The sequence below is a fragment of the Bombus terrestris genome, chromosome 12, assembly GCF_910591885.1.
Source record: "Bombus terrestris chromosome 12, iyBomTerr1.2, whole genome shotgun sequence".
In the NCBI taxonomy this organism is placed as follows: domain Eukaryota; kingdom Metazoa; phylum Arthropoda; class Insecta; order Hymenoptera; family Apidae; genus Bombus; species Bombus terrestris.
In genome coordinates, this window is record NC_063280.1 from 9358668 (window position 1) to 9384584 (window position 25917).

At 42.6% G+C, this 25917-nt stretch overlaps 1 protein-coding gene across 2 annotated transcripts in view; it reads left to right on the plus strand.

The window, feature by feature from the left end:
• LOC100644494 (ankyrin repeat domain-containing protein 6) overlaps positions 1-25917 on the plus strand; it is a 132712-nt gene continuing 106795 nt past the window's right edge. Inside the window, exon 1 of one of the 2 annotated variants that reach the window (XM_020865829.2) lies at positions 1-1418. The gene's annotated coding sequence lies outside the window, so the exon portion shown is untranslated. Of the gene's footprint in view, positions 1419-10839; positions 11055-25917 lie in introns of those variants that run through there. The other variant, XM_020865831.2, reaches the window with a different exon arrangement.

The following is a 25917-nucleotide window of genomic DNA, read 5'->3' on the forward strand; positions in this document are numbered from 1 at the left end:
TTGGTGCAACCGTCCCTTCGAACTGGTTGCCGCCAACGTGATTTAACGCGTCGTCTTTCGTCGATTTAAATGTTTCGTCCGAGTACCTGTTCGTCTCCACCTTCGAACGAAACGGTATGAGCTGGTTTTTGCTCGAGTGTTCGTGTTTTTCCGTCGCTCCGCCGGAGGAGACTGCGTTTACGTTTAAAAACCTTTTGGTAACGGTTGTCGTCGTAAATAGCGCACCACACGAGAAATTTATCCGTTGCTGAAGCAACGACGAAATGCTTGATCGAGAGCGATGCGTGTTCCAGCGTCTGCTGCGCCTTATTCCGTTCGGACGTTCGGTGATTTGAACGCTCGGGCGAGCGATGTTCTTCTTCGGCCTGTAGAACCTGCGACAGTTTCGCAGCAGTGAGACGTTTGACGTTAGTTCTGTACGACTATCCTTTGATTTGGAGATTGGATGCGACAGAAAAAGTATAAATCAATCGCTATCTGCGAGCAATAAGGATATTTTTAATAGTCCTTTGTAGCAAGTAATTGATTTTAAATTCGCCACGAACGTGTCTTTGTAAGTATATCGGAGAATTTGAAGTACAAGTTCTACTCGAATTAATTTCGATACGGACCGTATAGATTCTGTCTTATCATATTAAAAGATTAGTCCGATTTTGTATTTCTTTGAAACTCAGATATCGTTAAATTCGCGAATTCCGTTTCGGTATTCGAGTTTCGTTAGCTTCTATCGCGCAAGTATATTCGTGCCATTTCGCTTGTCGTTTCGAGCCAATATACGGCGGCATTGATGCCGCGAAGAACGCGTTCGATGGTGATATCAACGCCCGCATGAGAAAGTTGCGACCATCGATTCGCGATTACTTTGCTTTAAACGGACTTCTGGTCTCTTCGCTTTTGTATCTCGAGCATTTTCACATAATGCATATAGTATACGTAGATCGCGCGACGCGTTAAAATCCATTGGAAGAATTATCGAGTGCGTTTTATAGCATTTTTCTTCGAAAGAAATTGTCAAACTTTCACGTTGCAGCGGCAAACCTTTTGCAACGTTTGCTTCTGCCAAATTTTCTATTATCACGTGTGAAGAAAAAGGAAAAAGTGGCGTGTCTGTACGTGTCTGTACCTGAAATAAGCGTCGTTTTGTGAAATATTCGTTTGGAAATCGGTGTCTGTGACGACAAAGAGTGAAGAATAGGAAGAAGAAGAGGAAAGAAGAGGCAAAGTAATCGATACAATCGTCGAGAGCGAAATAAATATTTCTCTCAGTGTGGCTAGAGTGGTTCTATCGACGAGTGATCGTGATGTGTTTTCCAATCTATATAATTGACGCAGTTTGTTAGTAATATGGTGTGAAACAGGTGATCGCGTTTGGATTACGAGTATCTGCAAACTCACTTTCGACCAATCATGTATGGCTGGTGAGTAAACATTATTACGTCTATTAACGATACTCGCCTTTCTTCCCACCTACTTACGATGGCTACAAGTATTTAACGAAACATTTCTTCATTCGCGTCGTATCAAACTTGTCCTAGTCGTACGAAGCTAGCTTTAACGAAATTTAATATACTCGAGCTTCGATCGACTAGCGTGCGAATTACTTAGCCATTGCGCGCAACGAATCCGCTAGAAAAAGAAAGAATGGGAAAAATGCGGAAAAAATGACGGAGACTCTAACGTTCGGTGGTTCTCCGAATCGTTCTATTCCATTTTGACCGCATAATACGATAGTCGAACAAAATTCAAGCGTTCTTTTCGTGGAAGAACCTATCGACGAAACACAGAACGTTGTTCCGAACGAAAGGCGGCGTCGTTTCGTGGAAGTCGTGAGTTTAACGTTCGCGTTCATGCTGAAAGGGACTGACGAGCCGCGAAACGTGCACGCACCGCCTAACGAACGTATGCCTTGAATGTCCAGCCGAGTCCGCGTACGCATAAACCCGGCACGTGTATATATTTATTGTGTTCTTTATTCAGTATGCATCCGGTGGGCTGCGTGGCACAGGTAATAATGCGTTCGTCGTTGGTAACGCAACAGCGACTACCTGTTAAACTTTTCCGGCGACGATCCCTAGGTTCGTAGTATCCGTGACGCGACGTCCTCGTTACGCGTCCGAACGATCGCATCGCCTTGACAGATCCGCCCTCTTTCGCGTTACGTTACCGCGTTTCGCGTTCTAGAGACAATTAAAATCGCCCGTTATCGGTATCGTTAACGATGATCGGTGTTATCGGACCGATTAGTAAAATCTTTGCCAAAGATCGTGGAATTGGGCGGCGACCGTTGACGCGACCTCTTCTCTCATTTGCTTCTCGTAATTCGTAAAATCTTGCGAATTTGGCTGTCTGGAAAGAAAAAGCAAGAGAGACAACGCGCTGCGAAAGGTTGGCCATTGCGACGAGTATCACGTGAGAAAGGTAAACCGTATGTGCGTATAGCAGGAAATGCAGTGGAAAGATAGCGAACGAGCACCTGCTGCGGCGAGCTGTTCGATGCATAGCTAATATAAACGCAATAATTCCGTATTGGACAGCGACGAGGCTTTAACTTGGCAGAAAATACGAATTCTACGTTGGTAAGTCGACTCCGTTCGGTTAAAAAACGTTCGAGAGCAACGAAACGTTCTTCCTCGAGGATCTAAGTTACAGCGTTTCCGAACGAGATGGCTGTATAAATATCGATAGTAAAATTAATTGAGTTCTGTTAGCACAGATGATATCGCATACCGGTTTTCCAGGAATGTAACGCGGTTCATTCATGTTTTACATCGTACGCGAATACATTATGGCGTTCTTTGCGCGTTATTTCCACCGATTCAATGGGGGATCGGCATCGCTGATAGAAGCCGACTGGAAGATTTTTCCCCATTAAGCGCGAAAAATAAAAAGAATCTTCTTCCTTTGGAAATCCTTGCTCCACCGTTTTTCTTATCTTCGTTTCTTAGAAGCTTTCGTCGTTTCCTTTATTTTACGTCGTTCGATTCGAATCGTACACATCCGAAGAGGAGATGACGATCTTCGCGTAAACGGAGATTTATTTGCGGAAGAAGAAAAAGATGGAGAAAGTGTGGAACGAGATAGGGGCGACAAATCGCTGTATTAGGATCGAATTTATGACGTTCGATACGTAAATTATTCTATTCGGCCAGACTGTCTTGCAGGATAAATAAATTCTAGCAAATTCCACACGGTTAGCATCGTAAGCTGCAACAGAGCGTAACGTTCGCTACGTACAAAGATATATTAACGCGATTGTATCGGTGAATACGACGCAGGGGTCTTGCAAATTTCACTGCAATTCGTCGGAAGCGTTCTGCGAGTAACTAGTTTGCGATTTTTCTTATTCCTCTCACGCTGTAGCCGATAATTCGCGTTAATTGAGTTAGCGATCAACGTTAACAAGAGGCAATTTCTTTCGGATCGTCGTAATCGTAAATATTCTAAGTATACTTTATCCTTTCGACGATCGGACGTATCTCGAAAGGCGCTTGATCGAAATTTTCATCGAATACCGGGTACTACGACGGGACTGCGGATTCGCTCGCAAATTTCGAGTAATTCGCCTGAATTTCACATTCGATGGAAAAAAGGATAAATTATTATTGAAGTTAATGGTGCAGCGTTTACGGAAGGTATCGTTAACTCGTATTATCTTTGAAAACAACGTGTATTGTTAATACGGAGGTAAGGTACGTAGTTCTTTTTTAACACGGCCAAACTACCACAATCTTTGAAAGTACAGTGTGTAACAGGGTTAATTAAGCGTTGCCGATGACTCAATTTCCAAGTTGATCGGTCACGTCGATCCGGACGGGCCGTAGGACAGACCGTAAGAGATTTCAGTGAAATGTGACTCCTCCGACGAAAACCTGTCATTAACGGCACCCTTTTTACACGCGCAAGTAAAAGACCTGCACCATCAAAAGTCTGTCCCAGTTGAATTTCCAGCGACCAAAATATCGTACGAGTGCGATTTCACCGACACATTCCGTCCAACGGTTTCTCATTTTTGTTCGACACGTCGCGTTTATTCGCTTCGTTCGAACGTCTTATTTGCTGTTTCCGAGCTTTCGAAAAATATCCATCGATTTATTTCACGAGATCTCTTTTCGCTATATTCCGAAATAGTTTCGGAAGCAGACCGCGGTGTATACGAAAAGTCGGGTCAAAATGCAAGCGAGAAGTGCAATTGCGGAATCAAAATTCTTCGGATATCGTAGACGTTCGTACGATCGAAAGAAATCTCGAGTCCGAAGATCTCGGAAGGAGTTTCAGCTTCAAAATTGAACAAGATTCGATAAGAACGTGATCGGAGATTTTTACGTAGTTCTATGCGTATTCTCACGCAAGGCAGAATATTATTGGCGTTCGGCAAAGGGACAACCGGTAATTAAACTTTGCTCTTTCGTTAGCTGCCTGCCTCGGGGATGAACGCGAACGCGATGAAGGTTCGCGGTATCGTTGAGTTATTGCCACCGTAACGATAATTCGGTACTGCAGAACACGACGAAGGACGTGCAAAGTTCGTGCGTGCAGATTGATAAACAGTTTAATACCGAGCTGCTGTGCCGTATTTTATGCGTCCGCATATACGTTTATCGACGTATCGACGGTCTGTAACCGACGTAACGTGGTACTTGGTACTCGCGTCGTCCCAAGTTCCTTTCGAAACGCGGCTGCGAAATGGACTTTGTCCGCTTCTTCCCGGTGGTTTTTCGACGGCGATTAAAGAATTAATAAATCTGGAATTAATCGACGTAAGCATAAATATTTGTCGAAATTATGTACGTATGTTGGTCTGTTTGATACGATCGATATAATTTACGACCGCGAGTCCCAGTTTCCGTATTTGGCTCTCGACGAGTTACGGACGAGATTATGGATTCCTTTAAACCGATTCACAAATTCAAATCAACCGAACGGTTCGGATCTAAGCATCGCCAAAGAACGATCATCGTCGTTGTTATTCGCGAAATTGTTCGATCGAATTTCTAACGAGACAAATAGACGCGATTATTCCCTAATGATGATTGGCTCTTAATGGATTAACCATAACCATAATTCAAGCTACGACGTAACACGAGAGGGAACGTAGATCATAGCGTTGCTACCGATATCTACAATAACAAACTGCTAGTAATTACGCTGCGTCTATAAATAATAAGAACGTTAACATTATATTCGACACTTGGATCTAACTGGGAAGAACGTAGATCATATGCAGGCAAAATTTATTCCCCGGTTAATAACTGACACACGCGTCATGTTTTCTTTATTCAGAATTAATCTCACTACTATGTGCATAAATGAATTCGTCGTCGATCAAACGATATAAACTAGTCGCGATATAAAAGCCGTGTAAATTATTCCGCGCGCCGTACTAATAAATTATTTACAAGTGATAATAGGCGTTCGCTTTAACGCCACGTAGCCTCGCATCGAGGTAACAAGACTCGCTCTTACGACCACGCGCTTTCTCTGTTCGACGTTTTCGAATCGACGTTTTTCCACCACCGATCTTGCTCCATCCCTCTCGATCTTTCGTATCTACGTTAGAAAATCGTGGATCGGTCGAACGCCTGGAAAGGTACTCGAGCGTAAAATTTCCTGGTAGCGGAACCCGATCCATTTATCTAATATCTCGTCACGCGTGTGTATACATTCTTGTCCTATGCATTAATTAGCCTAATCGTGGCGGCACAATCGTTCGACCGAGATGCGCCTGTTCGCAGAATCCCGGAATAGACGGTATAAGCGACGCGGTGCCGCATAATTAGACAGGATACGAGAGCCGTAGATGTAATCGTCGCAGGTTGCATCAAAAGTGAGATCGCCGTATCGCTGTTTGCTGGAATATCGTTGCTTTTGAAACGAGTTTCAAAACCGACGACGCGACTACCAAGTTCAATGAATATCGCTGTCGATTGCATCTTGTTACGTATTATGCGTTTTTAGCGGCGCAGCGAGTTGCTCGACTCGACGAGGCGAACCAAGAGAATCTCTTTCGAAGTGTCTCGTTCTCCGTGGAAGGCTGTATCGTATTTGAAAATATTTGGTTGTTCGCGATTTTCCCCCCATCCCAGAGGATTAGGTGTTCGGTGTTTAAAATGGTGCACCGAGTTTAATTCGCAAGAGCGTGCAGCGACTCGTAGAACTTGTTATAGCAATTGACTCGATAGGATGGCCAGACATTGTTGTTTCAAATACATTCGCTCGCAGGTGTTCGACTGTTGAAGTGGAAATTTTCCCACTTCAAGGAAAACTCCACATCTTTTCTAAAGTTTAATTTTCTTAGTGTAGCGAAGCCATCGAGTATCGTTTAGCGTTAAATCAATTTAAAGGGCCTCTCAGGATCATAGATTTCTAGGAACCTGCCTTGCACAGATGATGCAACGTGGTACAGACGGGCCAGTTTTCCGTAATTGTAAAATACCCATAGACCCATGGCTTCCTCTTTTTCAATTACAAGATAAAACCTTAACATTAACCCTTGGTGCCTCTATGGTAGACTCCACCTTTATTCTGCCATATTTTGTCAATTTTAACGTGAATTCGTCGATAGTCGAGGGAAATTATAATAATACGAATAAATTACGAAGCGCCATCGAACGAGCCGAGACACTACGCATCGATCGGTGTAAAACGCGACAAATAACGGGCGAGGTTTTCGTTTTCGAGAGCAATGTCTCGAGTTCTCGGGACTTTCAGCGGACCGGTCTGCCCACTACGATCGCAAGAGGATCAACGAACGAAAAAAAAAGAGTGGAAAAAGAAAGAGCAAAGTAAGAAAAAGGAAGAATTCTACCGTAGGAAACGGCGCATTACACGTCTTGGTGAACACCGTAGTCTTTGCGAGCCGATAGCAGGACCTTAAATCCTCGTTGCGGTCTCTCGTATCTACGATACACGGTGACATTGGACGTTTCTTTGGCGTGCTGGCTATCACCGACTTCTTAATCTCGGACGTGACAAATTACTTCGTCGTGTCGAGGAACGCGTATACTTCTTCCCCGCCTCTTTGCCGCCGTTCCGTTTTATTTGCATCTTTATGCCAGCCGGCGCAGCGCGTGATCCGAAAAGCGTATTCGGAGAGAGAAGTTGAAAAATATGTCGGATATATCGGCCCGCAACAACAACTCTCTCAAATACGAACGCTCTCAGTCGAGAATCGATTATTTCTTGCCTCGCTCCTTTTTCCCATCGGATCCTATCTCGAGCGAGTCGAGTGATTAATTCAGAAATTGACGAATAACCGTATGGAAGCGAAAATTATAGGGCGATTAGGACCTCGTGCAAGGATCAACGAAGAAATATTTCGCGTTTTATCATTCGCATCTTGAGAAGAATAGATAGGCGAGTGACGATAAGCGAGAAATTATTTTTTAAACGAATTATACGTTGACACTAAACTAAACTAAGTAGAGTTCTATTTTCGTGACACGAATTCTCTCGAAATATTTAGGGAGAATTTATTGGATCGAAATTCACGTTTGCTGGAGCTAGAAAAACCGTAAGAACGTCTGACATAAATTTCATAATGCAAAAGAAAAAGACACGAGACGTCTTATTATTTGAAAATTTATCGATTGGCTATTGCTCGCCACAACAATTTTATCATGGCGATTCTTCGTTTTCCTTTTGCTAAAAATAATTATTACCCCACAGTTGTATCGATTTTCTTTGCCACTTCGTAAAAATCTAAATTCAATTAGTCCGTACATTACGCTAGACCGCGTTTCAAGCACGAACGATATTCGCATAAAGCCAATTAATCCAATCACGAGGAACAAGAAACTTCCTCTTATCCCGATCGAACATCGAAATCCGACGAGTCAACGAGCAGGGTGGATTATCCTTTGTCGAACTTTACGATTCGTCGTTCGTTACTTCGCTACGTTGTACGGGCAGGGTTGTAAGCGTTATATCTACGCGCATGTAGCGCGGTGAATTTCGAAGGAACGCACGAAACCGACGATAATTTATTCCGCGGCCGTAAACTTCGCGGCGGACAGCCTTCCTACGCTTGTTTCCTCTCGAGCCAAAAGTGCTAAGCAAACACGTATACAGGGGGTCTCTTCTCCCGGTGCGAGTATACGTTTTCTCCTTTTTTCCCTTTCTCTCTCTCCATCTTCGCCGCGTGATTTTTTCCTTTCCCTTTTTCCTTTCCGTTTCCCTTTCACCTACGCTTCTCTATCTCCGTATCTCCGCGTTTTACCTCAGCCTTTGCACGCGCCTATGTACACGGAGTTTCCTCCTTTTCTCCACAAACTTTGTTCTCCTCGCCACACAAAGATTTTATACGACGTTTCTCGATGCAAATGTTTGATTAAGCGGTCGTAGGCGAACGTTGAAAGTGCTTTGAAATACTTATGCACGTACGATCTTATTGAAAAGCGTAAGAGCACATATTTTAAGTTTTCAGGAATTTTGTCACTTTGTCGCCATGTCACAGATCGCGTTCCGTATCTTCTTGCGATCTTTGCAAAGGGATATTCGCAGAAAAATTTGACGCAACATCTCTCGTCTCGTTCGTTTCGATGAGAAAAGTAGGAAACGCTCTGCGTATACTTTGGCCTCTCGCCTGTTGCCTTCCCGCACGCGTATTTCCGCGTGAAATCGAAATGAATATTCCTGCGCCGTGGTTTTTACGCGACAGACCCGCGGCTTTCGTGTTTCTTTGAGAAGAATTCGCCGCTTCTCCGTTCGGCGAATTTAACACGGTGGCCATTGTGCTCGCGGTATCGCCGCTCCTTGGGACAAAAGAATTTCCAAATGTATTTTTCTTGCTTTTAACACGGTGGTACGGGACAAAAGTCGAGTTGCGAATTTCAATTTTTCAAGCGGCTCGTGTGGTTTCATCGCGTACGCGTAATAAAGATCACAGGCTGCGAAAAAGTACACGCTTCGCAACGCTCTGGCGCAACAACTGCACGCACGCTTCTCCAGAACGTTCTCAAAGACGCCCCTGTTCTCCTGCGAGAGGCAGAATCGTTGTAAGGACGATCTCGAGCAACAATTATCTTCGTTGCTCGAGTTAATCAAGGGTCGCGATCTAAGCGAAAATTCAAATTACCCTAATCGCCAACAGAGATTGCAGCGGTTGTCCCGTGTACGAAGAAACCACGATCCCGTTGCTGTAATTAATAGAACACGGAGAGCGCAGATTTATCGTGCTCACCCTGTTGCTCCAGCCGAGGGATCGGACCTTCGAATTATCGAATTATCTAATCGCGCTTGTTAACGCCGTGTTTCCATGCTAAGAGGTAGGACAGATTTATTGGAGCGAGGATCGATGGACGCGTTCGTCGACGATTTGCAGCTTTTCCTTTGGCATTCTCGATGAAACTGCCGGCAAAGGGTATGTGCCACACTGTAGGATCGCGTGGACACGCGAGATCGTCGGCTGTGCAAAACGCCAAAGGCGCTAATCGAACCGGAGATCGTAAGGGTTTCTCCTGGTTGCTGCAACGCTTCCACGTTCTCAACGCGATAAACCGAACGATGCGTGATAACGACGCGTCTCTGCTATTTGTTCGACACGCGGATCATATGGAACACGGATGTTTTCTTTCGTGAATAACGATGAGAATGCGAGAAGCGTGAGTTCCGACTCGTAGATTTTATCGTAGGATGCTGCGGATACGTATTTTCAGGATTGGCTATTGTCTTATTTTTGCTTTATAAACCGGCGGAAAGTTACTATCCGCATGTACGTACGCACTTTAAACGTTGTACCATCCACGCGCCATTTACTCGATTCACTTTTCTCGCCAATAAATAACAACATCCGTATAAATCAAACTGGAGATCGCGTGTACCGCGTTCTCCCATAAATAAGCTGTTGCATAACGCGATCCCGTTGTCTCGGTATCTGAACCACATTCCGCAGTGACAAAAAAAAAAAAAAAAAAAAACGCGATCGAATCCACCATTCTGGCGCTTCGCAAACGAGTTTTACATATTGGCCGATTCGTAGGAAACGCGCATCGATTTGCATACGAGATCCTGCTTAATTCACGCGGTCACGTTAACGAGCCTGGTTAAACCAGTAGATAAATTCGAGATCGAGGCGTTTCTACACGCGTAATGGTAAATCCTGAGATCGATCTTAAACATCGCGGATCAACCAAGAGATTCTGAAAACGCGAATAATAAGGATATTGTCTTTTTTTCCTCGGTCGATCGTGTTTTCACGAGGCTCGTTTCTTTCTCTGTTTACCGTCAGACTTGGTGTGCATCTTCGCCGAAGCTTCTTGTCATTTCTGTCTTGTTGCGAGTAAAGAACAGCATGATGGAGCCAGATCGTCCGTAAAAAATTCCATCGTTGAAAGGAAGGTGTAATCAAGACGAGGATATCGTCTGTTATCCTGGAAAAACGAAATACGCAGCGACATTCGTATTGCCTCGAGCGTCTCTCTTCGTTGTTACATCGCTGATTCTTGTATTTGAAGCTAATACGAGATCTTCTTGTACAACGACACGCTACTTCTATTTTTATTTTTATCTTTGATAAAAACGCGTGCTACAGGGAAAAAGAGGATAACGACGGATGATCGAGAGCGAAGCATCGTCAGATTTAAAGCGATTATTTAATTTAAATTATATTATAAATTATATTATATCGAACAAATATATCATTTTTCTCGGTAAACAGCTACGTCTGAACACGTTTCTTATTTGTTCGTTTATTCGCTCCGGTATCTCCTCATATTCTTTCTTCGTTTACCTTCTCGGCTTGTTTACATTTTTGGCTTATTTATATTGCCCATTCGTTTGTTTACATTCTCATAAAAGCATATACACGTCGAAGTGGGTATTAACTCGTAGTAGAATGAAATCGCTTCTTACGGTACAAGCGTAACGTTGCGTATCACGGTTGATACAGTCGTCGGGCCTGATACTTTCTTCGTTTTGATACGATCAAATGTTACACGGAGCACGATCGCAGGTATAAAACAGCGTGAGTTTCCTCGCCGCAGCTCCTGTGCCGTTAATCGTCGCGCGTTACGATAATACGAGCTGGACGATCGGCGTACCATTAAACCTAATAACAGGTAGGTTTGTACAAATAGACAAAAGTGTAGAAAGACATGGAAACATCGCGGAATCCTGTACGCTCGTTTGCTCGACCAAATACATCCACCTTCGTCCTAAATTGTCCCTATAATTCATACCAGTTTCGTTTATCGAGAAATCTACTGCAACGATTTCACTTCTTCATATGTCGTTTCCATCACGATAGATATTATCGCTACCGGATATAAATGAATAATATTACGTCCTATCCTTTTCAAAATTACGATTCCTTTATGTTTTACAAGTTCCTCCGTTTCTCCGACGATCGAAAGCCATCGTTCTCGCGTATTCGTTATCCGTTGTTTAATCGTAAAGTAGAAGGTGTTGCGAATTATCGACTAAAGAGCAATCGGTCAGGTCAAACCGATCGCTCGATATCGCGTACCTCGAATGACTTAACGCTCAAGGTGGAGGAGGTTTAACAGATCGAGTGTTAGATCTGATCTAGCACTGTGTTTGCACTTGTTGTATAAAAGTAAAGTGTGATGTTATGAACACAGCGGTGGTAAGATCTTATTGAGAGCGAAGTATTCAACGGTACGATGTTTGACGATGAAGTGTCCTAGTATGTTGCCGATTCTCTTTCCCAGCCGTTGTCCGAGTCTCGTCCGTCCTTCCCGACCGGGCTTTTTCCCTGACCTTTGAGTCCTTAGGTTTACAGCTCGGGAGGACAGGTAATTCGAAATTTCCCAAAGAAGGGAATGGGCTTGTCCGTGCCATAAACGGACGGCCACTCAAAATTCCGAACAGAAGGAGAAACAAATTCTTTTTGCGAGTTGTGAATGATCGAGGAGAGGCTGACGGTCGTAACGATCGACGGTGAATCTCGATCGGACAGAGAGCGAAAAACAAAAGCGGACTTAAAACGTTACCAAAGGTAGCAATATCCTGCCTTGTTCGCCGACGCTCATTAGGATCTGTCGGTACTTTCACGCCGATCGCATTCTCGATCGATCGGCTGCTCTGGTGTGTGAGAATCGTGTTGTTCGATTACTCGTCCGGCAACGACAATTATACAGCGCCGCGGCTGCCTTTCTATCACGACTCGCGTGTTTTCCGCGCGCTCGTAAGGGCGGATCCGATTCCTTTAGCAAGAACCATCCGTCGAATCGTTTATTCCCCTTTCGAACGTACGTGATTCTCTCAGTTGGAAGAAATATCACGAGGAAATGGGAATTTAATGAAGCGGCCATAGAGACTACTCGCGCCGGCTAAGGATTCATTAATAATTCGCCGCGGCGCGGCGGTTCAGCTAACAGATGCGAAACTGCAATTCCATTACTCGTATTTCAGTTATAGATCTGGTAAGCGATAGTTGTTATTGGCATTATTGAATTATTTCGTATCGATTATTTCAATTGCACTGGTTAAGCGAACCGGTCTCAGGGTATCCAGATCAATGGACAGTCGATGTTCTTCGCCTGTTTCTTCTCTTTGCGGAAAAATACACGCTAATAGGTCCAGCTAAAGGGCCGAGTATCATTCGTGGCTAGGTCAGTCAATCGCTATCTTTATCTTCCAGAAGATAGTTTTCTAGTTCTGTGGCTATAAAACATTCGTCATACTTTTCCAAACGATGAGTCGCAGTAAGGAATAAAATTGTGAAACTCACGGGACGATGTTTTCAAGAGTTGGAATATGCGATTGAATCGAAACTCTGAAAACCAGAACTCGCATCACTGTGGTTTTTAACTCGTCGAACGAGACGTGTTACCGAAACGCGAATGGACCCGTGGCGTCAGCTTCGGAAGTTTTGATCGTAACGAAGGCACATTTTCTGATAGAAACGACACCAGATCGTCGCTGTTGCTGGTTGCGGCTAGCGGATTCTACGTACGAGACTGGCTTAGGTACGATATCGATTCAGTGCTGAGAAAAACTCGTCGAGCGTCTGGTCTTGCAGGATTTTCAAGAAAGCTACGGCTCGGTCGCGTATCTGCTCGTCGGTACTGGATCTTCCAAGACGAGTCCGTTGTTTTCTCGATATTATTCCACGCTGGTGACGCATACGCTTTACGGAAACAGCGTCGTTTAATAAAACTGCAGGAGATTCTCCCTGGAATGAAGTTTACAGGACGCGTGATCGGAATCGTATCTGGTCGAACTATTCCCAAGGCGTTTTGTTTTTGAGCTTCTGGTCTGAATAAATGCGAGATGTTCGGTAACGAGCGGATCGGTAACACGAATGGCAAGAGAGTCGTGTGCGTTTTCTTGAAGATAATCTTGTAGAATACGATTGAAAGTGTGGTATAAACGGACGCTGTACGGAGACAGGAATTAAAAGCGTCGAATAAGATTGTGTCATTGAAAGAACCGCAGAAATGGAAATATTTAGATTATTAATTATTAAAACGACTTAATAAATAATAATTAACTATATAAACTATATTTACATAATACCGACGTTTGTCCTGATATTTACGTGATATTTACAATATAATACTTTAAAATTTTGATTGAAAACGTAGACATTATGCTAATAGCGATCCAGAGTTCAGAGATCCGATACCGTTACGTCTGATCGAATGGATTAAATCGCGGATCGATCAACTGCATACTTATTACCGATTATTTATTATTAATTGAATTACAATTTATCCAAAACCAAGCGAAATTATTCGATCCTGCGATGAATACGTATCGGGCCCGTTTTATGCAAAACTTCCATTCATTCGTTCCCTTGGTCCGAACTTTTATTTTCATCATGTTGCGAGCGTACTTCCACCGTGGCACATCTTCTCGTAAACAATCTCCAATTAAAATTTCTTTTCTCGCGTTCCCTCGTTTCTACCGCATTTCCATATTTCGCTGGAGGATGTATACGCGCGCATAAACATCGTCGGCGACTCTGTATCGCTTTGCGGAATCGCTCGCGCGGTTCAAAGAACGAACCGGATAAGCGTGCGATTAATGGATGGGTCGTAGAATTCATAAATGTTGAGGGCTTAGAGAAATTCGCCGTGGTTCACAGCTGGATACATGGTCGTGATAAATCTGCTATAATTTGCCATGTGCCGACAGCACGGTAATTGAATTAATTCTAGTTGAAATCGAACACCGTGGACGTCGATAGCTTTTTCCTGCGGCGATTAGAAGCCGAGCAACGGTAGCGTCGAGACACGTTGCGGCTCGTGAGCGACGTTTACATTAGGCAACTCTCGATCCACCAATCGATCGACTTAAAAAATTCAAAATAGACCGTGTAAATAAAATTTCAATCGCGTAGAAAGGACTTCTGATCGTTCAACTACGTGTTATCTATCTTTGCTTTGGATTGAGTCTTCCTGCACTGTAATTTGCTAACTGGTAATATCGGTAAATGATAAGTTACATAATCTTATCGATCATGCACTCGTTTCTTTATGATTTTTCAATTTTAATAAACGAATCATGTAGACTCGTAATCTGTATATATATTCGCTACTGGAATTTTATTTCTTTTGCTATATCCCTCGCGTATTTTGTGATTATATGCATAGTAGCCTTCACAAGCGGTAGTCAGAGAAACCTGTAGGTTTTCTTTTTTCTCGAAAGCAAACTCTGATCGTTACGATTTCGTCGTTGACAGCCGTAGGCGGACTGTACGCATTTCCTTGATAATTACACCGATACGTACTACAAGCGACGTTAACTAAGAGTTTTTGCTTCGTGTTCTCCTAGCAGGAAGTACTCGCGGAACGGCAGCGATACGATCCATAATTTGCCGCAATTATGTCAATTTAGACTTTCACTGGACTCGCGCGATCTTTATTCCATTGAATTTCTGCTCGGAATTAATAAACTTGTAGTCGAGGCGATATTTGTGCTGGTACTGTAATTGTTGTGCAATTATTGGCACAGAAATGAAGATAGATAACGATATAACGTACCTATATGCATCGTTTTGCTATTAGTAATTCGTCGAGTAATTTTCTCGAACGACAGATAAGAAATTACGTTAACAATTTCAAGCCAACTAACTTCATCCTTGAACGCGCGATACAACGCAGAGAATCTATGATGCTTGTATCCGTTGTAATATATAATTATTTAAACGTCGAATCTCTACGATTATTTTCCTCTGTTTATCGTACTTGCAGAAATCAGCAACACGTTGTTCGCCAAAAACGGTAACATTCTTGCTACCGCATGAAATCGACGTTTCTTCTTTTTAACTCGAACTACGCACGTCCGCAAGAATGAAATTCCTCGTCTATGTTCCTCGAAAAAGTTCCCTCGACCAAATTGTTGTTCCATCAATGCCAAAGTGGTAAATTCGTTAAGATAGTTCCGTGGCAGCCTTTCCAGTCGAACGATCGCGCAATCCAATTTACTCTCATTATTCGTAATTGGTCGCGAGGGAAACGATGTTACGGCCGTACTGGACAACCGGCAATTCTTGCACGGCCATTGTTGCTTGGCATCTCGTTGCATGCGGAATATACCATAGCGGAGGAGGAAGCGGAGCGCGCTAGGAAGCGTAGTTACCGTGCCTAGCTACCATGGCCCAGCATCGTTAGAATTTCAAAAATCATTGCCCTCATGACCATAACGCGTACCGTTAGAAAAACTGTTAATAACGCTCGGTTCCGACCATTACAGTGTTCAATGACTGTTGCGAGTATAATAATGACGTAACGCGGCCAACGGGTCTGGTTAACGCACCCGCAGCCGCGTCAATTTTTTACCATTGAAAGTCTCCGGCCAAAGCAAGACGATTCGCTACGTTATTGGCTACTGATCGTTCCGTGTTTTCTTTGATCACGGAATTATTCAACGGAGTTGCTCGCACGGTTTTTGCGCTTTTTTCAGAGTGAGAGGAAGCCGAGGTCGCGTTTTTTAAAAGGAAATTCATCTCGATAGCGAATCGCGGCGATTTATTTCCCGTAATTTGCGCAAACGAGGATGTCGAATCGCAGAAGCAGATAATTCGACGAACGCTTGCCATAGAGATATTCGTTCGCTGAGAAGGAAATCGAAGAAGTCGTAACGGAAAAAGATTCGAAAGACCGGCATCTTTGATCTTCGTTCGATCGCGTACCAATTTTTCCCTACGAAGTATTTATTTATCGTATCGTACTAATTGCTATCTCGAATCTATCAGACGCTACAACGTCTTTTTATTTATGCGAAGCAGGGGATGTCTCGTTTCCGGCACCCCTTTGCAAATGCTAATGGCGACAAGGTGGTTTGTTTTCTCGAAACTACATTAGCCCATCGTGGCGATAAAATATCTGAATGTTTGCAACTGCGAAGAACGAGATAACCGACGTTCCGTGTAATACATTACGTCTCACCTTCTAAAGTACCACGTTGTATGTACAATACGCTTATAAGTGCATGTTGCCTTTAACTATACGCTTTGTACACCTTGTACCGATCGTGATGCGTGCGTGTTATATCTTTCCCAGTACACCTTGCTGTCGATGTATAAATTTACGCATTTCTCACTCGCGCCTACGCGAATGGATCGTGGACACCGTGTAACCAACTATGTATTTGCGTTTGCTAGGAGATACGCTCATAGATCTAGACACTCGTCGTTCGTTCTTCGGGCAGACTTAATGGCAAATTGACCATGAGATTTTCCTTGTAATCTTCCCTCGACTTTCTTCCAGCGATTTACGTTTTTTACCACTTTCGTTTATTTTTTCTCGTCGCGTTCAATCGTACGCCTTGTGTCTTAATTTCGCAGCATACGCGTGTCTTCCGCGTAAGTACGTACGTAGGAAATACGCATAAAGGTAACGAGTCAACAGAAGATTCGGATTGGAAGAGACTCATTGTTGTGCCTTGGGCTATCAACGTTGTTTTGGTTTGCTAGGTTCAAAGGTGAACGAACTGCGCACAAAATATTATCGCTGTTATTTGTAATCGTCAACCGGAGTTACAATTCGAACACTTTTTATAATAACAGCTGTAGTTGTAAACAAACGAACGTGCTCTCTAGGACAATCATTGTAGCGAGTCATTGAGTGGAATAGCGAGCGACGATTACGACGCATACGATATCTCTGTGCTTGTATTTAAAGTGACTATTACAATTGTATTTAAGACGACTATTACAATTTTATCATTTGTCTCTTTAATAAACTAACACGTTTAACCAACCACCTCGGTAATTTTATAGAATAGCCCGCAATGATATTCGCGATCGTTTAAGTTTGCAGAGTGCTTTCAGCGTTTCTGCCGAGATAAAAATAGTTTTATAGACGGTGTGTTTATTCCGTTCGCTATGAAGTATTGTTTACATCATTTTTTTTTATTTTATGAGCTTTCCGAATGGTTTATGGTCTGTGCCGTTTTATTGTTCATTGTTGGGAAACCGAAGAAGGGTGCGAGCTCGACCAAAGGATTCGAATGTTTCTTACTTTGTAAGCGAACAAAGAATTTTTTTACGAATCTACGTTTCCTCCTGTAACTTTTTATAAGAATCAAATATCCTATCGCTTACAAATATCAAAGAGGAATTAATTGAAAGGAAATGTTCGCGATATTAGGAGCGCCGTGCTTTTTTATCTTTTCCTTTTTCGACGTTCAGAATCGTATTCCTTGGGGAGAGTCGTTGCCCTCGATCAGATACCTCGACCAAATAATCCAACAAAACGTGCCTGATGAGTTTTTCTAGTAGCGGTCGTAACGTAAGGTGGTCGTTTCGAGGATCGTCGTACGATTTCCATTCATCATTTTAAACGAGCACGGTTTTAACCGGCCTTGCTGCGTGTAAGCTACCCGTAACATCGCGATAAGATTGGCCGATCGAAAATAAAAACAGTAACGCGTTCATTATTTATTTCCAGCTTTCTTTATCGTCTTTAGGTTCCTCTTTTACCTCGTAATCTCGCGTTAGACTCAACGATATATCGTAGTTCGAGTCCACGAAAATTGCCATGCTAAGACCAACTGTTCACGTTCTATGCTAATCTTTTACTAAATATACGTTGCACAGCAATTATCTTGTAACTTCCATGTACCTATGTATGCTATGTATCGTAACGTCTATACAATTATAACCGCGACAGTGTCGACAAAGTTTGAAAATCTTATGTTTGTGAACATTTTCGAAAAGCTTCCTATTGTAAGCGTTCGAATATTTTCGTCAGCCACTGTAGCTTACGTTGCCAGAATCGGTGATAGTTGGGATGAAAAACGCTGCTCCATGTACGGATCGTCATCTTACCCTTGGGACCGACCTCGAACGAATCATTAACAGTACCGTGCATTAACGTGGGCGTAACCGTAGACCCGATCCCTCGATCGAGTCATCTCCATCGCCTCAACAATAACGGTTCGCGGCGAATTAATAGTATCAGAGATAAATGGCCGGTGTTGGAGCTAGTCCGAATTATTCCATGGTGAAAAAACGGAGCAGCTGTCGGAAGGCGAAACGCCATGAATACTCAACTACCGGCCTTGCGTTGGAAACGTTTTTTTAGGCCGATCGAGCATTTCACTTGGAAGCAAACCGACCGCGTGTTGCGATTAGCGGATTATAACGGCGCGGTAGCCTGAAAGCTTCGTTCGCGGTAATGTGCCAGTTGGGTTAAGTTGTTTGAATTAGAGTTTGTTGGAATTAGGCGTCTAGCGCTCGGTTATTAGAGAACAGTCGAGAGAAACGTGTAAACGAACGTAAATTGGATGATACGTGGATTTGTTAAGATTAACGAGATACGCTAATTAGCAGCGACCGATTCAACGAACGTTTCAAGTTCCAGGGATTAGAATTTTTCACGCCTATTATCTCAATAACTTAGAGTTATCTTGGCTAACTTTCGTGAAGTTGGAAAAATCGATGGTGCAGGTTTTATTTAGATCTACGCTGTTCACGCAGCGAGCTAGCTTAGCAATTTCTATGAATTTAGGAGAGTCGATGGAATAAATCAATTACCAAGAGTTTGTTATGAAACGAATCTTTGAAACTAAAATTACGTTTTTTTAAATATTTTTTTAGAATGACTTTAATGGATTGCCTTACTCGAAAGCTTCTCTTCAAACCAGTTCGCGTTTTTCCAATCGCGGAAAGTTTTTGCTTAACCACGCGAAAGATCGGTAGCATTTCCCGGAATTCATGTAAAATTACGCTCGTATTCCTTCGTTATTATTGTCCCTTGAACTGAGAAAGAACTGGCGTAAATGGCACTATCGTCTGATTTATAAAGTGTTTCTGTTTAAAGGTGGAACATGTTTATTTCCATCTTCGTTTTTCTCGATACGATTCTGCAGAAGTAACGTTCATGAATCGCAATTGAAACAATAACGAGCAGAGGCATCAGATACAAAAAACGAGAATGTGGTAACAAACCAGCGATTAGCAGCTCGGCAACTGCACTTTCCCTCTAATATGATCGCTCGGTGCAGTTTCATCGAGATCGATGATAAAAAGGGGTTCGGGGCGGGCTGTTATCGTCCCTCTGGTGAATCGTAAGAAACGCGACGAAAAAAAAATACTCTTGTTCTGTCTGGTTCTTCGTAGCGTGCATATCGACGGTTGTCGGACACGATACCGGTTTTACGAAGAGACGTTGATCTTGTTCCGCCGTATCTTCGGAGAATTACGCAATGCGTTCTCGCAAGATGAGGTGAATCTCACGTGTATCGTCGTTCATCATAGATCTTCGATCATTTTGTCCGAAAATTTGACGGGGAATGACTCGAACTTTGATACGAATTCTCGACGAAAATAAATATTTAAGTAGACGCTTAATCACGATCGGTATCTGCGTGATTTTATCACTCAACGGGCGGTCTCCCTTTCTCTCTCTCTCTCTCTCTCTTTCTACCTGAAATACTTTAGTGGATATTAAGGATATTTCCGAGCTATCAGCGCAAACTTAACCGGTTAAAAACAACTGGTTAGAAGAATGGAAAAACTCTTAATACGTATACACAGGATTGCGAGTGGATCGTTTCCACCTATACTTAGCTTTTTAGTTAGCAACTTAATGGTTTTATGTTTGTTCGTTAGTGTGACTCGTACTCTATAGCGTGGAAATTCGTTTACTTTTGTTTCCTCACGACTGAAGTTAAACATAGGGCATTTAATATTCTTTACATGTTCGATAATAGTAAATAAAGTTGTATTATACAGGCTGTTATGGAATAATGACTAAATATATTAAGTCGAAGGAAGCGAAGCAAAGATAAAAGGAACGACAAAAGTCGATCTTGAACGTGAAACGACTTGTATACGACTGTACAAGAAACAAAATAAAATAGACGACTCGATCGTATCGCATACGTTTCTCTTAAAGAAACCGATCCAATAGTCTTGTATATTGTACGTTCCATTCTTTCGAACTCGAGCAATCATAACAGTTTCGATAATTGGTTTCGATTATCACCGATTATTACCAGATACCAACTGGAAGACGAATGGCCAAGAAAGAGTCATTACTATCGACCATTCTAATCGGAATATCGATGATCTTAACGAAGGTGAATCCGCTAATTACACGAGTCACGATCGTTCAACGATTTACGATCGCAACGAAAAGTAGAACTCGGGAGATCGATCGCGATCTTTCGCGCCGGTTGCCACCGGATCGCCACTCCTTTTTATTCGATCGGCATCTTTACTCAACCTTGGTAATTTGTACGCATTATCGTAACGCGATACGAAATTGTCGGCCAACTTTTGCTTATCGCTGGAGCAGCTCGCGCGAACGTGGGACGATCGGTTTGTGGATAACAGAGCGACACCGAAGTGCGCTTTAATTGGATTTTTTGAAAACGTTTAATCAACCAGCGTTGAACGCGTAGCAAGACTAACGATGAACTTGTATCGTAGACATTCCACGATTATCGCGTTTATATCGAACTAACGACACGATTGGTTACTCGAATACCTTAAAGTTTAAAGACGCTTGAAATTTCTCAATATCGCGCGAATTTCAGGCTATTTCTCCCTATATTTCGATTTCCCTCTCGTTTTAACAAGTGAAAAGAATTTGTTACGTCTTACGTGAACGCTCGACGCGCGATGAGATCTTTTTCATATTTCGTCGAAACCGAAGATGTTCGAAGAAAAATGTGATCGAATCGAAGATGATGAAGAGAACGTGATCGGAGAGTCATGTGTCGCTCAGTGACGAACAACGTTTCCTAATGTCCTTGATGTTCTACAACGTTTTTTTAAAATTCTAAACGATTGGTAGTCGCTGAACCAGTAGCTCCGAAAGTTCGTACGACGAGCGAACGAAAAAGAGTTGAGGCATAATGAAGAGGTAGCCGTATAAGAAATGTGTGCCAGGAATCCAATTAAACCGCTTTAATTCCCTTGCTATCTTAATCGTCGACTATTAAATTTAGCCCGCTACCTCGATAAAATGGCAAACTATGCCGCGATCATAACGAACCGGTCCAGGCTTCTAACAGGGAAACCACGAGCGTCGAAAGAAAGAACGCTCGTGCGCCGGATCATCGACAACTTTCGAGTAGAACGTGTACGTCATAATGCAACTTACAATCGAGAATTAAGCAATAATCGCGTGGACGTGGCCGCCGTGAAACCAAGAGCTGATTGATGGAATTGGTGATGTCGTCTGTAATTAAGTGCCGCGAAAACGGTATAAGTGAGACGTATATCAACGGACAGGAGTAAGTTAATGAGGCGTATGCATACATATAAGTGAAGTAAATGGGGAGAGACGCGTATTCAATCAACGTTCACGTTAAATTGCAAACGAACGCGAAATGTCCGCTTGGCCAAAGCGATCGCGGTTAATTGGTAATTACCTGGATAGAGATCGGCAAGATTATCTCGCTATTATGCCAGAAATGCTTTAGTCTATTCTTTTTATTGAAATTTAAGATTAAGATCGGAGATGGGATTGGTGATTAGAATGGAAAGTAATTGGTATTAAGGATAAAATAAAATAAAATAAAATGAAACGAAATAAAATAAAATAAAATAAAGTAAAATGAAAAAAAAGAGAATGAAATATAGATAGTTGAATCAAGCAAACTGCTATCAATCTGTAAGTAGTATAGTCATTTCACTACACAGACAGATGGCTTCAACGCGCGTTTCCATCGTAAAAATAAAAATTCTTAAGGTTTCGTCGATCCTTATCGGTTGTGGATTAAGGAAAGCAAATACGATACAAGTACATTTGCACAATTTACACAAAGCAAGTACATTTATACTTCTCTGTAACCGAAGCATGAACGTTATTGCGAACAAGTACTTCGGAACGTACGGCATTCGTCAACGATCAATGACCATACACGTTACGTTAATGTTTCAGAAGAACAAAGAGTAATTAAATTCTACCAGCTCTAAGAAATTTTTCTCCGAAGAAGAGAAACATAACGAGAGCATTGAAAGCGAGAAGAGCAATTTTTCTCCGCCATAAAGACATCATCGAACACCGCGTTCCTCGAGTTGGCCTGGCGGTTTTTCTGCGTCGAAAGGGAAAATGGTTTGTTCCGCGGCCATTCTGCCGTTAATTGGGAAAATGATTTTATCCGGAGGTCTTTACGCGAGCGCATAAGAGCGGATTGAAAGCGCGCGGAATCTGCGCGGCGTTGATCTTGCCACAGCCGAAAGAAATAGCGGACAATTATCTACTCATCCCTTTTACTACCGCGGGAACGAAACACGCTGGTTCACTCTGCTACGCATTCCTTTGCACTCCTGCAGTTAGCATTGCGCCGAGAATCGCCGATTCCCATGATACCCGATTCCCCGGTGGTGAGGTTTATTTGGTGAATTAAACGGGCAAATTACGGCCGATCCTCCTCGTAAAACATATCACGCTCTCTAATATATCGGCTGGGATATTAATATGTTTACCGAACGGTTCGAAGAATCCTTCTCGACTTAATCGAAAGGATTTACAAGTTGGTAGAAGCCAGAAGTTACCTCTTTTTATCTACGGGTTAAGCGAAATGATCCATACGGTTAATCGAGTCCGGTGTAACCGGCACGGAACGGCGTTACTCTGGGATTTCGATCACTCGATAAGTAGAAGCGGCTATATTAGTCAGACCGGCGTGTAATTTCTGTATCTAATCTGCCTTAATGTAGAGACGATTAAGTTTCCTTTCGAATAGTCGATTTATTTCAGCCATAGATTCATCGAGGACAGCAGAGTAACGTTGCTGAGTAACGAATACAAGTAACTTCTATCTTGCTTCCTTAAAGCGTCTTGTCTAACATTTGATCGTTTTTCAAGATATGTCGAGGTATATCTGAAATTGCTCGTGTTCTCGAAGCAAACTTCTACCATGCAGGCTACTGTCGTTAAACGTTTCAAATGAAACGAAGAGAAAGAAATAGTAGAAAGAAACAATTTCGGAAATTTGGAAACGACAGGTAGGACGTTTCAATCGCGCGATATGAACGACTAGACTAAAATCTTTAGTGCGTAGACTAAAATCAAGCAACCGAATTCAAATCTAACTCGAACTATCCCAGCCACGGCGACCATTCGACGACGCTCAATTCGAAAGTCTATTCCTCTTTCCTCTTCTTTATCCCTTACTGCGAAGCCAGACTCGTTACCAGTTCGAAGTAACCTCGAACTCGTCTCCAGGTATATACGAAACTGTTTCCATTAGCACTAAACCATCGGATTTAATGCGAGCTTGGTCGTGTTCGTATCGTGCGTTCCAGTTCTAAGAACTCCGTGTCCATTCTTACGACGCGGCGGCGAGAGAGAAGCAGAGATTCCGTTTGTGTTGCTTTTGTTCTCCGTTTTGTACGTATGGTACACACGTGATAACGTGGCTATCAATATATTTTACCAGCGCACGTGCGCTGCTCGAGTGTTTGCCACGTGTTCCCATATACGGTCGTCCGGAGGAACCACTCCCATAGGAGGCGCAATTAAACTGTCCATCGAAGGTATTAACGGCACAAAGGCAGATGAAGAAATCCGCAGTCCTCGTCGCGAGAAAAATCGGTAAAATTAATCGCTAATCGGTCAACCGTGTACATAATAATTCGAATGGAAGGTTGGACGCTTATTAAAAATGACGCGAGGCGATGGAACACGATTCGAATTTGTCCGTTTTCCGCTTTCGACGGTTAATACGGTGATTTAATAAACAGCACGATGATTAATGAACGAGTTATCACTCGCATGGATTATCAACGTATCATAGGGGCCGCTTGATCGATGATTTCGACAGGCAAATTTATTAAATATAGGAATTTAACGTGAAATTGGATATCAGGAATTTGGAGATCGGAATATTACGCAGGAAAATATTTGATAATTTTCATTTATCAATTGCTAGGTGCGATAGTCGTCTACGACGATCATTTGTGTCTTTAGAAGACTTTAGAACGTTTTGAGCGTCGGACGCTGCGCGTATAGAGCGAACGCTTGAAAAATTTTCGATTCTAAAAAAAGACAAAATTATATCATCGCTGGAAACAAATTTTCTTACACGTATTCGCGTGTATTTTTGTAGAATAACACGAGTGGGACTCACGGAACGTGGACAGCAGCGTTTAAGATCGCGTATATCCAATTTAATTGTTCAATTTCAACGTGAGCACGCGAGATTCGTCTTTCCTACGTGATATCTCTCTAAATAAATACCGTACGAGGTTTATACCGATTTTTCTTGTTGAAGCAGAGATAGCATCGCGATTTTTCATTTCGTTTTTCCTTCGTCGACGACCCTGGTAGATGGTGGACATCGATCACCGTCAATTCATCGCCAGTGTACAATTTATCCTCCTGCGAGCCCAGAGATTATAGGAGTTGGGCGCCGCGTGCAGATTCTTCATCAGGATCGTTCTTTGACGTATAGTTAGGCTTGGCCGTGCGAGTTCCCTCCGCTTTTAATGACACTCGAAAACAATATGGTTTTATGGCCAATAAAATTCGCCTCGGCGGAATGTTGCGCGTGGTTTTTGCATTTCTCTCTTAACCTGCGTATTCCCGTGTGCCTTTCGTCTCCGGTTATCGCTAGCTATTAATTCCGAAGAAGAGATTATAACTTCAAGCGAAAAATAAGCGACATAAGATAAAAATAAATGAAATATCTTTTCGTTTGTGAAAAGGAGCAACGAGAAGTTTGCTTGTTTCAAAGAAATTAATTCTTTCCCATTTTTATTCTGTTAGATATACTTTTCATGTCGATTGTCTCGTTCTACTAGAAGTAACGTGAATATCTATCTAGTTGTAGTTTTATAATTAGAGAAATAAAGATATTCTTGGAGAAAATTCTAGAAGAAGAAATAGATTTAGCCTTTTATTTTGCAAAGAAGCGACACAGTAGGCAACGTTTCACGTTTAAAGGCAGCGTTTAAAGTCAACTCTTCTCCTGTGTCATGGTTCGTGCGTACGGGAACGCTGATTCGGCGTATAGTTTATTTGCTGCATTCGCATCTTTTACATTCAGCATCTCTGGTATTACAAACGCGGTTATACACGAATCACGACGTAAGCGCGCCTTCTTGCCAGCTGTGATGACCTGTTTTGAGGTTTCGAGTGGTTAACAATGGTTCCACGAGGGATCGATATTGCGATCTTACCGACTCATGAAGCATACACTGGTAAGATGACATGAAAAGATCAGCTTAAAGGATGCTTTTAGCCCGTTCGTTATTCAGTCTGTAATCAGATTTGCTGTAACGTGTCCGCTTTGCTCAGCATTGAAAATGTATAACGAAGGTATCGGAAGCATCGACTGACATTCTCACAGCAGTATAAACGTGAAAAGTCAGATCCAGTTTCTTTTACGTTCATTTAACGGTTCCTTAACTCTTCGAGGAATATTCGTGAAATAATTGCTGTTGAATTTCATCCTACTTCTTTGTTATAGACAAGGCTGTCGTATAAAGAATAAGAAAACAATGGATACGATCGGATAAGATTCGAAATGTTTCGTAAATTAGAATTGCAA